Source organism: Thamnophis sirtalis, unplaced genomic scaffold (assembly GCF_051295495.1).
Source record: "Thamnophis sirtalis isolate CommonGarterSnake01/CBP01778 unplaced genomic scaffold, rThaSir2_p1.2 scaffold_10, whole genome shotgun sequence".
Lineage (NCBI taxonomy): Eukaryota > Metazoa > Chordata > Lepidosauria > Squamata > Natricidae > Thamnophis > Thamnophis sirtalis.
In genome coordinates, this window is record NW_028261390.1 from 62,531,379 (window position 1) to 62,537,378 (window position 6,000).

Consider the following 6,000-nt stretch of genomic DNA (forward strand, 5'->3'; position numbering starts at 1 on the left):
GCTGCTGGTGGTGTTCCAGCCTCCCTCCTACATAGCAACCCCCCCTGCCTGAGCTCCTTGACTCTGTGGCTGGGCTGGATTTATAGTACTGGGGGATTTCAAACTGTGTTCCTACTTGTGGGATTGGAGGCAGCTAGGGAGTTTATGCCTATTTTAGCTGTAATATATCTTTCTGAACTGTGAACCTCCCAGCGGCTATAAAAAGCATATAGATGTATGGATTTTTTTTCCCCACAGTGTCCAATTTTGGATCCCCTGGAAGACAATTATTGTGTTATTAGCTCTCCTTTATGATGTTTTTTTTCCTCAACCAGACTTAAGACATCTTTTCCATGAATGAACATCTCTATAAATAGGATACTTGTCTGCCCACTATATTTGCAGTACTGCACAATGGATTTACGATGACTCAAACACAGGCCAGCTATTACTTAAGCAAAAAAACCCTCATTTGATCTGTCTAAATTGCGAAAAGATAAAATATGTAATTTCTTAACTTATAAATATTACTTAAATTATAATATATACCATGTTCTTCTTCCTCTCTTGCTCTTGTGAAAATCCATTTAGAAATTCTACCGATTAATTAAATGTCAAGTAATTTATGTTTGGATGACTATTTCTCTTTCAAAATTATGTAAATATAAGATGCTCAGGTCTTATTTATTTTATTTGTTAAATTTATTTACTGTCTATTATTATCATTACTGTTATTCCAGAATTCTCCACCCCAGCCCACAATTTGTTTTTTTTCCTCTTGGTTATAATTTGGTTATAACCCATCCTAAATTGTAAATCTGTTTCCATAATTGATGATACTTCCAGCACAGCATGACCACTGACTAATTATTTCCATCTGGAAAGTTACCATTCATAATTTCCAATCCTTTTGTTTCTTTAAAAGTAGTAATTTAATAAAAAATACAAATATAAATATAGTTATCGGCAATAATCCCAATTAGAGGCTGTTTTTATTCAACCAGTAAATAAACTGCTACTTATTATAAACTTGATGTCTTCTGAATGTATAAAACCCATTCCCCAAGATTGAGAAAAAAAAGATTTTGCCAACTGAGAAATGTGTTACAAAGGTCAAACCTATATCTGCGAGACCGCCTACTGCCATACACCTCCCAACGGCCGATAAGATCCCACAGTGTGGGCCTCCTTCGGATACCGTCAGCCGGACAGTGTCGGCTGGCGGGCCCCCGGAGGAGAGCCTTCTCTGTGGCTGCTCCGACCCTGTGGAATCAGCTACCCCCAGAGGTCCGGACCTTACCCACTCTCATGGCCTTCAGGAAAGCCGTTAAAACCTGGCTGTTCCGGCAGGCCTGGAGCTGTTGACCTTAGTGTTAAGGTCCAGCCCCAATTAGAACGTATGTGTGTTGTGAATTTTAAACTATTTTTTTACTTATTTTGCTTTTCTTTTTTTCTTCTTTCGTTGTAAGTCGCCCGGAATCCTCCAGGATTGGGCGGCCTATAAATTTAATAAATGAAATGAAATGAAATTTAGCAAATAAAACTCTTATCCCATAATATCAGGGGTGTCAAACTCGATTTCATCAAGGGACGCATCAGGGTTGTGTTTGTCTTCAGAGGGCTGGGGGTGGATGGTGCATTTTGAGCCTGGTGACATAAGGGAATCTATTGTGAGCAGAGGAGTGGAGTACTCTTCTCAGGAAACATCTCTGAACTCATTCAATTGTATTAATGTCAGATATACAGTGTGTATTCCAGGCAGAAGAGCTGTACTCAAGGATTGGTCCGGCAAAGGTTTTGTATGCCCTAGTTAGCAGTACAGTGTTACCGGAGAAAAGGCTTTGCAAAATGTCTTTTTGGCAATGTTGTTACAGTGAGCTCCGGAGCTTAGATCATTTGAGATGAGTACTCCTAGGTCCTTGACAGAGTGGGGGGGTCATCTATGAGGTCGTATCTGCCCAGCTTGCATTGGGTGTTCTGATTTTTGTTGCCAATGTGTAAGACAGCGTGGCACGACAAAACCGTGCTAGTCAAAATTGTGGTGATAAAATCGTGGCGCTAAAGCCGCGACGTCATCACCACGCATCATCACCGGTGCGATAACAGCGCGGCAACAGAAGGGCGCTTTAAAACGGCGCCACAGCAGAAAGCCGACTTCAATTAAGGTAAGGGTTAGGATTAGGTTTAGGGGTTTGTTTTAGGGTTAGGGTTAGGGTTAGGTTTAGCGTTAGGTTTAGCGTTAGGTTTAGCGTTAGGTTTAGCATTAAGTTTAGGGTTAGGTTTAGGGTTAGGTTTAGGGTACTGAGTGCTTGGGAATGCGAGAATTTGCCCTCTGCGATTATGTCATTGCGGTAGGGTCGCGTTTTTCCTTAGCGCTTAGAACGGCGCGAATTAGTCTTCGTGCTTATGTCTTCGCGGATAAGGGCTTCGTGGATTTGTGGTGGAACCGTAAGACAGAGCATTTGTTAATTGAGATTGGGAGCTGCCAATCGTTCAACGGGAAGGCATTTCTCTCCAAGGGACTTTCCGTTGCCTAATCAGCCACAGCTGACTTGAAGAATAATACGGTTATTTCCTTGATTTTTGGCTGGGGTCCCAGATCACGCTAAATCCCAATTTGGCAAGCAAAGTCTTGTCATTCATTGTTCTCCTATTCTGCCATTGGCTGTGGAAAACGCCACTGACTGACGGTTGACGCAGAAGTCTAGCACCATTGTGAAATTCTGGTAGACCAACAGCCTAGTTTTGCCAGGAGTTCAACCTTTTAGGAAGTCAATATCAGAAAGACAGCAGAGGAGGCTTCCGGGTAGCCAGAAGGGAACGAACTTGCTTGCCCATAGTACCTTGAAACAGTCAATAAGCCCACCCACTCTTCGACAACAACTGATGTTTGCCTTGGGCAGAATAGAAGATGAAGCATAATGGATTTTACACACCTCGTAGTTGCCACTGAATGCTTTTAGCTTTTGGGGGGAAACTGTTTTAATGGACTCGGAACAAGTTGGAAACACGATTATAGGATATGGCCGAGAAATGTTGCCAGGGCATATTGATATCATGGCGGGGTCCCAGTGGGAAAACCCAAAACTTACAGAATACATCTATGGTTTTTTTTTAAATTTCATAAGCCAAGTACAGCATAGAATCTTGAAACGGTGGGGAGATACTTCTCTTGTAGGGTGAAGAAAAATAACTTGAAATCCCAACTTTAAAACTAACCATTTGAAATATTATTATCTGCAGGCTGTTTTTGCTTTTCCAAAAGTATTCGAGCCCCCGTGCGATAATTCTTTAAAATGACCTGGGGTTGTTAGCCAATATCCCTGATTTAAACTATTGTTTTGACTGGGAGATTTTGTTTTATTTTAGCTTTCTCTTTAGTAAAGCATGAAGAACGGGCTTGAATTTGATCCAAAATAGTTGTGTGCGTAAAAAAAATAAAAACAAACCCACCTGCTCTCCGTCAACTGATGTTGACGAACATCAAGGGATTCAATTTAAACTGTGAGACAATGAGAACAATCAGTGGAATGGCTTGTCTTCAGACGTTGTGGGTATTCCATTACGCTTTAAGATGAGATTGGACATCTGTTTGTGGGAAATTGTATAGGGTTTCCTGCTTGAGCAGGGGGCTGGACTAGACGACCGCCAAGGTTGAAAATGTTTAGCAATCGGTTTTCTGCCCAGTTGCTGGGTGGGCGTGGCCATGATGTGTGTGACCTACTCGGCCTCATGCACCACAGCGGGGGGGGGGGGTGTTTTCTCCCTCCCCAGGCTCCGGAAGCTTCCTTCAAGTGTCCGGGAGGGCAAAAACAGCCTCCCCCAGGCTCTGAAGGCCTTCCAGACGCCACAAACAGGCCAGTTTTAGGACTTCTGGAACTTCCGGGAGGCTTGTTTTTTGCCCTCCCAGAGCCTTCGGGCAGGCCCTGAACTTAACTGGCATCCAAAATGGGCCACGTGGAGACTCCTGGGAGGGGAGGGTGGGGCCAGCCAGTCATTGCAGGTTCAGCAAACCAGAAGCAAAATTAGCACCCGGTTCGCGCAAACCGGCTAAATCCCACCCCTCTCTTCTAGCTGTGTTATTCTGAACTGTACACAATACTTAGGCGGCTCTGCTCCCTGAAGTCAAAAATTGCATTTGCCTTCTTTGCAGTCATCTTACTGCTATTATTCATTTAGTTTGTAATCAATCACTATTCTGAAATCTTTTTTTTCACCAAATAAGCTCCATCCTCCATTTGGGCTTTCCTCTCAAAAGAATACGTCTTTTATTAACATTTCTTTAGTGGGATTGTTCCTTGTGGCATCTCACTTATAATTCACCCTATTTTTTAAAAATTCAGTCCTCCCTTATTTTAATTCAAATACCATCTACAACAGGGGCCTCTAACCTGTGGGCTGTGGCCCACTCATGCAGGGGTGTGTCCAACGTTGGTAACTTTAAGCCTAGTGGACTTCAATTCCCAGAATTCCCGGAATTCCGGGAGTTGAGGTCCACCAGGCTTAAAGTTGCCAATGTTGAACACACCCCTGCACTAGTGGACGGTGAGGGGTTTGCAACTGGGCCATGGAAACGGCTGGTGAGCCTGTATATGCACATCCTGGTGGACCTCAACTCCCGGAATTCCGGGAATTCTGGTGAGCCTGTATATGCCAAGGTGGCGCAGTGGTTAAATGCAGCACTGCAGGCTACTGCTAGATCAGCAGTTCAGCGGTTCAAATCTCACCGGCTCAGGGTTGACTCAGCCTTCCATCCTTCCGAGGTGGGTAAAATGAGGACCCAGATTGTTGGGGGCAATATGCTGACTCTCTGTAAACCGCTTAGAGAGGCCTGAAAGGCCTATGAAGCGGTATATAAGTCTACTGCTATTGCTATTGCTATCCTCACTTGCACAATCAGGGGGTGAGTGCCTGTGCAGGCTCCATTTAAGTGAGCATTCATTTCATTTCATTTATTAAATTTATAGGCCGCCCAAGGGAAAAAAAAAGCAAAATAAGTAAAAAAATAGTTTAAAATTCACAACACACATACGTTCTAATCGGAGCTGGACCTTAACACTAAGGTCAACAGCCCCAGGCCTGCCGGAACAGCCAGGTTTTAACGGCTTTCCTGAAGGCCATGAGAGTGGGTAAGGTCCGGACCTCTGAAGGTAGCTGATTCCACAGGGTCGGAGCAGCAACAGAGAAGGCTCTCCTCCGGGGACCCGCCAGCCGACACTGTCCGGCTGACGGTATCCGAAGGAGGCCCACTCTGTGGGATCTTATCGGCCGTTGGGAGGTGTATGGCAGTAGGCGGTCTCGCAGATAGGCTGGTCCTAAGCCATGTAGGGCTTTAAAGGTAATAACCAATACCTTGAATTGCGTCTGGAGACCAATTGGCAGCCAGTGCAGCTCGCGGAGGACAGGTGTAATATGGGTGTATCTCGGTAGCAGCAGGTGTGCATGGACACTGCTGGGGCAAATGGAAGTGTGCGTGTGTGCGTTTGCCAGCCGCTCGCATGGAATCATCCCCTTTCTCCCCCTCCCCTGCCACTGCGCAAAGCTGGAAACGTTCTACAGGAACTCTGCCCTACAATCCCGCTAAATCGATTTATTCCCATTTCTGAGCGGTTGTGGATACCTTTTAACAATCTCCTTCCTTATATTGTTCCTTTTTTTATTTTCAACAATCGATGTCCTTCCTTTGCTATATTCAGATCATGAGAATCCCTTTCGTGTCTTTTAAATTAATTTACCTTCCACTACCCGAGCTTCAAGATTCTTTTGTTTATTTTTTTCCCCGTTCTCCGAGCACTAAGAGTGTAGAAAAGAACTTTCTTGATGAAAGTCAATATTCTGTTTTTATATCTCGGGTGGTATAAGAGGTTCCATTTCAGCCACATTTCTATTTTCTACAGGGCATAAATCATTATCTTGCTTCTTTATTCCACCCCCCCCCCTTATGATGAGCTGTCTCCTCTGTCATATCCTCTTGCAAGGCTACATTTCTTCATCGGATGATTCTTCATCTTTCTCATCAGC

The 6,000-nt window shown here is 44.1% G+C and overlaps 1 protein-coding gene across 1 annotated transcript in view; it reads left to right on the forward strand.

The window, feature by feature from the left end:
* LOC148043912 (cyclic nucleotide-binding domain-containing protein 2-like) overlaps nucleotides 1-956 on the forward strand; it is a 48,480-nt gene extending 47,524 nt beyond the window's left edge. The window contains exon 15 of the mRNA XM_087723795.1: nucleotides 315-956. The gene's annotated coding sequence lies outside the window, so the exon portion shown is untranslated. The remainder of the gene's footprint in view (nucleotides 1-314) is intronic.
* Nucleotides 957-6,000: the final 5,044 nt, after the last annotated feature.